Below are 11,977 nucleotides of genomic sequence, written 5' to 3' on the forward strand. Positions count from 1 at the left end.
GTTTCTGTTGGCAGCAGTTCATATTAACTAAAGTGATTCTTCTGCAAGATACTGGTAGGCCAATTTAGAAGATGATTTAAATGCATGTTTACAAAATTTAAGTAAAAATAAAAAATAAACCAGATATATTATCTTTGAGCCCGACGTTGGTGTTCAATTAACAGCCTGGCTCAAATATATCGAAAAACAAACAAGATATTCCAAATTAAATGAAAAATGGAAATTTAAAAATTTTCAAAAATTAATAAAGGGTTCAGCTTTGAAATTATATATTAATAACTGCTTAACTTGTAATTCTTTTCTGGAAATAGTCGAGATTTTTCAAGAACATTATTTTTCACCTCTTTTTGGCTTTAACGATTTTCAAAACTGAAATTTTCTGGCCAAACTAAAGACCTGAATTCATATTTTAATAAATGCAACAAGAAATGCAGACAATGCAAACATAAATGACATTGTGTCGGATGACATCAACAAAACTGGTGGATTAGAAAAGGTTTTGGAAATTTTCAACGGAGCCAGAGTGATGCTTCGTTCTAATATTGATATAGAGAAAGGACTTGTGAATGGTAACATGGGCACTATCACTGAAATTATTTGGCCTTTATTTCGACGTGATCAGGTCTACGATACCGATATTCCAGCTATTCGTGTCGGGTTAGCTTGATGGCAAGGGGACTGTAACCCATGATCCGTCTATCCCTGAGGATATTTTACATCAGCACAGTGGTCGGTGCAAACTGGGTGCTGAATTCGTGTCGACCAGCCATCGCAGGGATTTGAACCCGGTTCACTTCATTTTAAGGCGAAAGCTCTATGCCCTGAGCTACCAGGGCTTCTAGTAAGCATATTGTATTTAATTTTGGAAGGAACATACATTTTTGTACCACTGGACATTGTCTTGTTGCTCCGTACTAACCCAAATACTCGGTACTAACCCAATAGGATTTCCATTGTCTAATTTTCTATTAAAATTTGCAGCCTCACGATTTATGCCACGGACGACTAAAAATCTGAAAAGTGATAGAAACTCGATTCATTTTTATTTACTTATTACCTCTTTAATTAGTCGATCGTAATTAAAACTAGGACTTACATTTCAAGTTATTCATATTTTAATCAAAAGCATTTTTCGTATGCTCTTTCAAAAATGCTATAAAAAGTTACTAATATTGATCTCATTTACTGAAATTTGAATTTTACCTGTTACCACATTTATTATTATTTGATTATTTAATTATTATATAGAATACAGTAGTAAAAAAGGTAGAAAAATTAGAAAAAAATAAAATTAAATTTGGGAAAAATTCAAAGATTAATTATAATTTAAAAAAGTATAATTTAACCTTCAGTTCAGACAATTTTTTATTATTCGTCAAACATTCTGATCTGTTGTAAAGAATATTATAAAATTAAGGAATTTTTAAATTTATTGACCTTTAAAAAACTTAAATAATATTCCAATCAATAAATTCCACTATAATTACTCCGCGAGAAATACAGAATTCAACTATTTAATAAATATGTTTCTAATCAAACAGTATCACCCACCGCGAAACATAAAACAAAAATAAAAGTGACAACGCGTATGCATTCTTAACCCCTTGGGGACGGGTGATTCAGAAAAGCATTCGTACAAAATCAGAATCAAGTTGCAATTAAATAAAAAACGGTAACTTAAATGTAGTCGTTACTAATTTGACAGACTTACTTTGCTTTTATTTTAATTATTGTTAGTTTAATCATACATATAATCAATGTTAATTCAAAGTATAACTAAATAGTTTTATTTTGAACAAAGTAATGGTGAATTAAATAAATCAAAAAATTATAACTCCGCCTACAAATAAACTGCTAAAGAAATACTTTGATTACCAGTTTTATCTTCTTACACTGATTGATACGGTTTTTTGCTGTCACGTATTTGTGACAGTCGGCGCGAAAGGGTTAATAAATGCGTCAGCTCGGTCGACTATTTCCCACTTTACAAACCATTCTGTACAGGTCATCGTTTGGAACTTTACTTCTCAATTCAAAAAAGAAAAACAATAGAAGTTTTATTTGAATTTCCGACCTTGAAAGGCCGTGAGCCATTTACTACAAGAGAGTGAGATTCTTTTAAGAACCGGTCATAGATAATATGCTAAGCATTTCCTTTGGAAGTAAATGAATAAAAAGATTAAAATAACTCAAAACGTCACGACTTTATTTAAAAGAAGTTCAAAAAGCCATTCCACTGGCGATTCGCATTTTATCGCCGTGTGATGGCCTGTTTTTTTTTTTTTTTTTAAGAGTTCAAGAAGTAGGCTGTAAATGGTTTATATCCTTGCTGTTGCGCTTGTTTAAGCCCTTCAATAAGCTTCTTAGTATATTTTTCTCTGTATTCATAATCTCCAACATTTCAGGTTTTTGCAAATTTTTTATTCAGTGTTTAGGAGTGTAAATTTTATTTTTTAAATAAATAAAATTTTATTTTTTTTTTCTTTTCTTATCAGAACTTTAGAACATAATTATTTGTTTGGCTGAATTTTTAGACATCTGAACTTTTATACATAAAGTCGGACCTCTAATTAACGAAGTCACTAAATCCCGTTAATAAGTTCGTTGTATAGAAAATTCGTTAAATAGAAAATCACCTTTTAATATATTTAAGCAACACAAAACAGGTTTTAAATTCTTATTCACTAGACCTAATTAAAATAGCAATTGATGCACTTTTATCTTGTAAACTAGTATCTACTATTTATTTTATAAATCTTAACCATTAAAAAAAAATCTGCATGGAAAGCAAGAATAGAGCAATCACATTATCCTGTGTTACATTATCGTGTTATATACATTTATAACTAAAAAAAGGCTAAATTTATGCATAAAATAATAGTTGCATTTATTATAAAAGTAATTTTACACATACATTACCACATGCTTTCTTAAATTTAATTGCTACTGTTTAAATTCGTTAATTTGAACTGAATTTTTCGTTTGAAATGCAAACAAAAAGGGAAAGGGAATTTACTGCTTTCTCTAAGATAATTTTTAGGGAAAACAGTAATACATTTCATATAGCAGTGGCTTAGAAAATTAATTCAAGATCATTTCACCCATAAAATGCGTTAACAAGTTTGGAATCTTAAGAAATATTTTGAAAAATAGGGAAAGTATATCTCAATGAAAAGTTCGTTAAATAGAAAATTCACTTCGCTATCTATATTATATAAAACGCTAATTTGTATGTATCAATAAAATCGATGATATTTCTTTTCTCGCGTTGGCAACAGTTTTCGTAGTGAGCATATCATATGTCTAATCGGGTGAATTCTCACCGAATTATCAAAAACATTCTCACAAAATTATCTTCATCGAAGCCGATGCTTTACATCCGGCGTTCAGTACTATTTCATATTGTTTTACAACACATGGTTTTAGCCTTCTGGTGGGAAAGACTTTAAAGCGAAACTTACAAAAGTTACTTTTCTCAACAACTGAAATTTAGAATAGTGTGATTAAGAAAAATATGTTAACTGTTTGCAATTTCAAATTAATATTGAAATGCACAGGTTTAGAATTTTCTACAGTTAAAGTTTTCGGAACTTCAGTGTTCAAAAAAGTATACAAAAGCTAGACGTTAAGAACGTATCCAATGCGCGAGCAAAGCGAGCATCGGATTGCGAAGCAATCCGAAATGAACTGCGAAAGCAGTTCCGGGGGTTGGCGAGCGCCAGCGACCAGGGGGCGAAGCCTCCTAGTTTGGAAGTTATTTTACGAAGAAATTTCCGAAATGTTCTTGGGTTCTCGAAAAAATTCGTAAAGTAGAGAAATTCGTTAAATGGAAGTCCAACTGTGCATATATATATATATATATATATATATATATATATATATATATATATATATATATATATATATATATATATATATATATATATATATATATATATATATTCGTAGGATCGCAGTGTCCCATTAAAATTAAAATAGTGCTAAGAGAATGATATTTTTCGACTATTTTCGGATGAAACTAGATGTTTTAACTACTACTACGGTGCTTTAACAACTATTACTAAAATTTGAGTTATGTTATTTAGTTATGAAACAGGTAATGGTGTTATTATTAAACTAAAGTGAAATGTAAAAAATCAATATTTTGCGAGCTTTTAAATCAAATTAAAAAATTTTAAAAATACAACTTTTTTCAAAATGCGATTTCTCAGGAACTATTCGACCGATTTTGCTCTAATTTTCAATATTGTCATGTTAAATTACACTCTTTAAAGTGATGTAAAAATTATATACCTTACAATTTAAAAATGCTTTACTGCTACTAAATAAAATAAATAAATAAAATTTCTAAATATATGTACTAAAAGTTACATTTTACAAGGAATTATTTTTGGATAAATGAATTTTACAATTGTGTTGAAGAAATGTTCAATTCGCTTAAAAAGTTCGCAAAATATAGCGAAACACGCTACAAGTAAAATTGGGCCCCTCTCCTGATCAAACTATTGTCACCATATTTCTCAGATTGTGGCTACTTCTTATATTTTGTAAGTTAGAAATCCGATTCCTTCGAAAAAAAGGTACGTTTATTCAAGGAACGTACGTTCTCGTGTCTTATTTTATAACTTAAAATATCGTCTGCACTAATTAGCATATTTAAAATCACCTCTTCTAGGCTTTAAGATTGAATCCTAGAACATGAAATTCCGCTTATTCGATCAAAAGTAATTCAGTGTGGTCCGTTTCTTGTTTCGGGTACTGTACAATAATACTTTTTTCTTTGTTTTAAAAAATTGCTTTAGGATAATTTCATCCCCGACTACTTTTTAATAAATGCCCATGAGTCCTGACAATATTCTTAATTAAAAGAACATTAAGGGTGCATAGTTAAAATAATTCCTACTTATGTTTGTAAAATCAATCGAATTTCCAACTCTACGGAGAATCTTAAGAAGAAAGTATGGAAACGGCAGCATTGTTGATATTTATCACTTTTTGTTTTCAAAAAATTTCACCATTTTACTAATTTTGAATATCATAAAAAAAATAAAAAATTCATTATAAATTTCTAGAATTGTAGCAAGAATTCTCGATCGTAAATAGCATTAAAACACATAGTTTAAATTTCAAAATAAAATTTGAAGTTTAATAATTTCTGAATTGTCAGTATGGTGAAGTTAGACACTTTGTGACGAAGGAAAATCGGGGAGAAAAATAATTAAGAAAAATTGATGAGTTATCATATGTTTAATAAACGTTTTTTTAAAAAAAATTCATTTCTGCCTTTAAGTAGAACATATTATGGCTGACAGTCAGTATATGATATTAATTTATTCTACGAAATCTATACATAAATTGGTTTTCAATAGAAAGATATGTTTTGTAAACTATGCGTTTTTCTTCTTAATGCTTCTGTACACTTGAGATGATGATTTCTCATAAATACAATTTATCTTGTTCTTTAACTTAATCCTCGCTTATTACAATTTTTTGTGAACTATTCTTTTTCTTTTTTTATAAACTTAACTTTTAAGATTTTTGCAGAAGATGTTTAACGGAAATATAATATCTTTCATACCTCTTCGAACATTTCATTTGATATTATTTTAACAACTCTGATTGATAAGTAATTCAACCATTCGTATAAAAAACATGATGATTACCCAGTGATGTTCTTAAATTCTAACGAATTTAAAAAAATTTCTACTTTCATTTATGCATTTTCATTTATGCATTTCTACTTTCATTTATTATTGTTTATTCACGTCCATGTGGCAAATCGTTTCTCAAAAATAGTCCTGACACTAGCAGCTTTAGAGTTAGTAAAGAGTTAATTATTATTTATTTCATTTTATTTTTATTTCTTTTCAAATTTTCTTATCTACAAATAAACATAAAAGAAAAAATTCTTATTTATTATTATTATCATCATTAACTCTATATTTCCTACATGTAACAAATAAAGACATTCGTGACAAAGACACAAAAGTTTTAACAGCACTTTTCCTCTTTCCAAAGCCGTGAAAATTAAGTCCCATAACCTTGACATTTCCTCTTAATCAATTATGTGTTTAGAAATGCAAGACGCATTATTCATTTTGGATGTCGTCACATTTCAAAAAGTATTCATTCTTGCGTCACCCATTGTCCACCATCGGATCCACACTCTGTCGAATTTATGAGTCGCCGCATTTACTTTCTTTTTTTAATTCACAACGAGTTAGGATTAAATAGTAGAATAGTTTTAGTTTTCAACAATGTGAAAAGCACTTATAAATCTTGTACATATAAGGATTGTGAAAAATGAGATTTGCTTTAAATAAGCGAAATTCATGTTATTTCACTAAACTTTTTGAATTATAATAATAATTTTAAATCAGTTTGACCACCACTACATATAAATAATTACAACAAATATATAGAAGCGTATTATTCCTTATGATAGCGAATTTCAACCTGATTAAAATATAAATATATTTTTGAGGAAGATAGTTTATATATATATATATATATATATATATATATATATATATATATATATATATATATATATATATATATATATATATATATATATATATATATATATATATATATATATCAGTAAAGTACGCGGGGTAAAAAGGGATGTCACTGGCGACTATAAATGTAAGAAGTATAGAGACTATTAATTCGTTTATATATTATTTAATCTTGTCATTTATTTACTCTTACAATTTAATGAAATCTACCACCATAACGCACGCTTCAAATTATTCATATTTAATAGCAAAAATATTTTTTAAATCACTACTCTTGACTTTACTATTTGACCCCGCTCCCCCAATTTAATTTCCCCTTTACGCGTATTCCCCTATTAGGTGTCTCAAAAATCCAACGAATCAATTTATACGGCTTGGCTGCAGTGCACTGAGATTTGAGCTTTGTTCTAATGTTTTTACATCCCTTTCATTAGTAAACAGTAAAAATTATGCTGGAAAAAGTTGCTAATTTTAATTTATTTTCATAGATTTATGCTATTTATTAGTCACCACTTTTTATCTTTATAGTCACTCCCGTCCGTGGCATCTCTGTAAACAATACCAAACTAAAGAATAACTTTACTTTCGTTACCACTAGAAAATTTTTTTCATTTCAAAGTGGGACAAGTTGGCATCTCCGTGTTTTTACCCACGACCTCAAAATACATACAATAGACAAACATATGGTTAAATTAAATATCAAATTCTATGAAAGAGACACCTCTTGCTCTGAGCAAATATCAATGAAATATTCCTATATGAAAATCTAACTGAAGACAAGAACATCAGACCAATAGCAGCATATCATTGCAGTGATATTCCCGAGACCAATAGCATATACATAACCTCATTTACACCATACCATCATAACTCAAGTTAAACCTCATATTTTTACATTATGGATCTTATTTACTTTATGGTCTTATCTGCATATATTTACACAATCAAAACTAAATGATCCTTATGAATTCTCCTTTACTTCATTTGCATTTCACCACCTCATCGAAACACCACACAGATCAAGTTAGAGATGAATGGGAAAAAAGCCGCAAGCTGCCTCAGGTATCCAGAGGTCGCCAAAGTGGTCTATTTAGATCCCCAGGGGTCTATTTAACGAAAGCGAGGGTCGATCTGAGACAGGGGGGCGAATGGGGGTCGATCCGAATCGGAAGGGTCGATTGTGGGTCGAAACAAAAAAAAACAGTTCTCAATGCGCAAATCACACATACCTAATTAAGAATGTAAAATTTGTGAATTTTTTTATAATTGACTCAATATCAGTTTCTTTATAAAACATAAATTAATAAACGTATATTTATTGGGGTGAAACAAGTATTTACGTACCACCGCGCAGTGGCACGAACACAGCGCAGTTTATAAGTCACATGCATATGTGCGTTTGTCCAAATGTCACGTGTGACGAGCATTGATGTTACAAATGCAAATATCATACGCAGTTTCAGCTATCTTTGCAAACTGTGTTAAATATTTACAGTGTCATTATTAAAACTTTTATAGTTTTGGATAATTATTGTTTCGATAGAACCATTCGTTTGGTTTAGATATCAATTTTAATTATCAATGCCCAAAAAAGAAGGTAAGCATTAATAATATGGATTAGTACAGCCCGCGACAAAACTATAGCACACTTTGTATTTTTTTACGAAAATTACAAAATTGAACATTTTTGACGAAAATTAAAATTGACCAATTTTGAACCCAATATAGCGAACCTTGCAAGAAAACACCAGGTACACCCGTCTCATTGATCAAGAAGCAGTAAATCCTTAGTTACTTTACTTATTATATCTACTTATGCATAATTACTTATTATTTAATAATAAGGTATTTAAATTTCTATATTAATATATTTGTCAAAAAACTATTGTTACACAATGTACTATTACTTTAATAAATGTTTAAAATCATAAAATAAATGTACAAACACATTATCTAATAGAGTTTTATTTTAATTAACAGAAAATTACTTTTGTGGGGCTCGATGGAGATTTCGAAAAATTATATAGGGGTCGATGATCAAAAAAGTTTGGCGACCCCTGCTCTAGCCTAACAATCACCTACCTAAAACAGTTTCCAAACTATTCCACAAGAAGTATGAGCTGATCATTTAAAAACAGGTTCAGTTTTGCGAATTTAGTTTTAATATTCTTATATTTGAGAAATTAATATGTGGAGGAACGTTAATATATGGTAAGGTATATTCATTATTGTTGTTTTTCTAAGGCTTTGTTGTCGCATAAAATGATGCTGTTTTCATAACTGTTTTGAGCTTCTAGCAGTTACTCGTGACTGTTAGGTCTAGTTGAACCTATTTCTAGTCCTGCTAATTTTAAAAATGGCGCAAAGCGTGAACTTTTGTTCCTTACTGAAATAAGTTTTCGGAGTAAATGAAAAAGTTAACTGAAGTACTAATTTGTATTATTAATATATTTTCGTGAACATGTATGTCTTGTTTTGCGAAAATTAATTTGAAGAATGAAATAAGTTTTATTTTTTTAAACTAATTCTTCGGATCGTTGGACCCTTAAAGGGTCGAAAGTGGTTATTATTTAAAAAAAATTATATATTCAACAAAGCTAAAAATTCTTCATCATTGTTCCTGAGATATTTTCTTTTTTATGTTTAAAGCTGCCATAAAATTTATGTTCTAATATTATATTCTTGAACTACTGAAGATGATTTAAAATAATTTGACCAAAAACAAGATCTGAAAACTGTTCTAAGTTAACTATTATTTAGTTGATAGCATCATAATCACAGTATTTTCAATGTAATTATGAATTCCCATCCATTGCAAAAAATTTATCTTAAATGTGGGAGTTAAGAATTATAGTTTTATGTGGTGCGATTCAAACACAGCATAATAAAAGAAATGTGTTTTATTTAACTACCTGTTTTAGAACTAATAGAATTGATCAAATAAAATTTTTAAATGCGACATTATTTAGACTACAAACCTTACTTTATAAACATACGAAGCTTTTTTAAAGAGTAATACAATGTACATCATAAATTTATAACCCTTAACTCTTTGGAGCAGAATTTATTTAAAACATATTTTAATACTTTTTTCATTATTCTGTATTAATTAAGGTTTAAATAAGTCGAAAACATTATATTTAGTAATTTAATAATCTAGAACATAGGTTCCCAAAGTGGTCCAGGTGCACCCCCAGGGGTCCGTAGGAGACCACACGGGGGTCCACGTAGACGTGAAAAGAAAACAGGGGTTCACAAGTTGCAAATGGGGGTCCACGAAAAATTTTCTGGTTTTCATAATAAAGAACAAAACTTTTGGCTTGGATTTACCTTAAAAACTTTGCAAAAACTTTGAAGTCGGACACTAAAGGCGAATCGATAGTCCTGAGTGATTTTTTTTACAGAAAAATCTATTCCATTTACAAATATAATTTCGGTGTCAGCAAATGGAGCTCCTGCCATGTTCGGGTGATATCGTGGGTTTATAAGCTATCTTAAAAGAATAATACCAGGACTAATTGCAATTCACTGTGTCATCCACCGACAACACCTTGCAGCGAAAAATTTGAGTGATAGATTGCCCCAATCGCCTCAATTTATGATTAACGCAGTTAATAAAATAAGAAGCAATGTTTTGAATACCCGTTTATTTGCACTATTGTGCGATGAAAATGATGAAGATTTCCAACGACTACTCTTGCATACTGAAGTACGCTGGTTGTCGAAAGTGCATGCTTATCGAGATTTTATTCACTTTTCGAATCAGTGATAGAGTGTCTGGAAACTAAAATACCAGATTTAAAAGAAAATCTGATCAAATATAAAACGGATATTGCGTACTTAACAGATTTATTCATAAAATTCAATGACGTTAACTTGCAGTTACAAGTGGACAGCCTTAATTTAATAAAAACAAAGGGGGTAATTTCGGCTTTTCTTGGTAAATTGAAATTAGCACCAACGAGGAACTAACTGAAGGTGGAATTTAAAAAAGGCTATCAAACATTTTGGCTGCAGGCAGAAATCCCCGAAAAATATCCTGAGCTATGGGAAATTGCGAGAAAATTTTTGATTACGTTTCCCTCGTCATATCTTGTCGAAAGAAGTTTCAGTGCCGTTACCAACCTGCTGTTAACAAAAAAAATAGCAGATTGAACATCACAGAATGGGGAGATTTGAGATTACTTCTTACAAAACTGAAGCCAAATATTGATAATTTGCTGTCAATTCATCAAGTGCATCAGTCTCATTAAAAGTATGACTATTTTTTATTGTTGATTTACATTTCTGAGTTCATTGTTGATTTTTTGTAATAATAAATGTTTATAATTTTGTATAACCACAAGTATTATTTTAATAAATAGGACACAAGAAAATGTGCTTCTTTTTCTCCCTTCTTAGCACCCCCAATTTAGGGCGATATTTCTTAGGAGTTTTGGGAATACAGTAGAAATGTAGCAGCAGGGGGTCTACCGAAAATAGTAAAACTTTGAAAGTGGTCCACGAGAAAAAAAAGTTTGGGAACCTCTGATCTAGAAGAAATAGTTATTCATCAATGAAATTTCTTTAATTTAAAAAAAATTCCATTGTTGATAAATTTTTGAAAATGAATGAAAAAAATTGTTTCAAGCTACTTTTTTCGAATTATATATTTTAGCACAAAGATAGCTCCGATAATCTTACAGATTTTTTTAATATAACTATTAGACTTTTTTCAGTTATTAAAAAGTACCAAAATATATATTTGCTTGTAATTAAAGTGTCAGAAAATATATATATAAGGGACACCGGTGTCTCATCTTCGACAAAAGGTATAGTTTCGGCCGTGGTAGCCCAGTGGTTAGGCAATCGGACTGCGGTGTGGAGGAACAGGGATTCAATCCTTGACTCCTCTAAGATCCACCTAGTACGAGCGATATACATGCTCGTAAAATCTGTGGAATCGAAAGTCCTCAATAGTACCATGGGTACAGGAATCTAGGAAAAATTTCCATCCCCTTCAGATCTATTTATAAATTCAGGGTGTGGCCTCAAGAAAGAGTGATGTTGCCGTCGATCTGTGGAATTCTGAACCTAGATGTTCCTTTACCCTTGCGGTGCTCTCTTGACAAGAGCGAAAGGCGCTATGCTTTCTTACTTATTTTGCAAAATGGCTGGTAAGCTTATATTTTTTAGTGTAATGAAAAACAACAATTCATTAAGTTTTCTGATATGAACTGGGGATCAAAATCCTCTTAAATAAAATTTATTGAACTGAGAATAAAAAAAGCACAATTTTTATAACTAGTTTATTTTAGAATACTAAATTTTCCTAAAAAATAGAGTTTTTGCTTCAAATGAACTTTATTACCACAAACCATTTGCTTTATTATTATTTTATGCATTAGTCGCTTCCATCTCGTCAGCATTGCGGTTCCACGTCGAACTCTATCTTCACGAATTCACCTTTTCGCTAC

This window comes from Parasteatoda tepidariorum, chromosome 5 (assembly GCF_982258835.1).
Source record: "Parasteatoda tepidariorum strain Cologne lab strain chromosome 5, Ptep-v5.0, whole genome shotgun sequence".
NCBI lineage: Eukaryota > Metazoa > Arthropoda > Arachnida > Araneae > Theridiidae > Parasteatoda > Parasteatoda tepidariorum.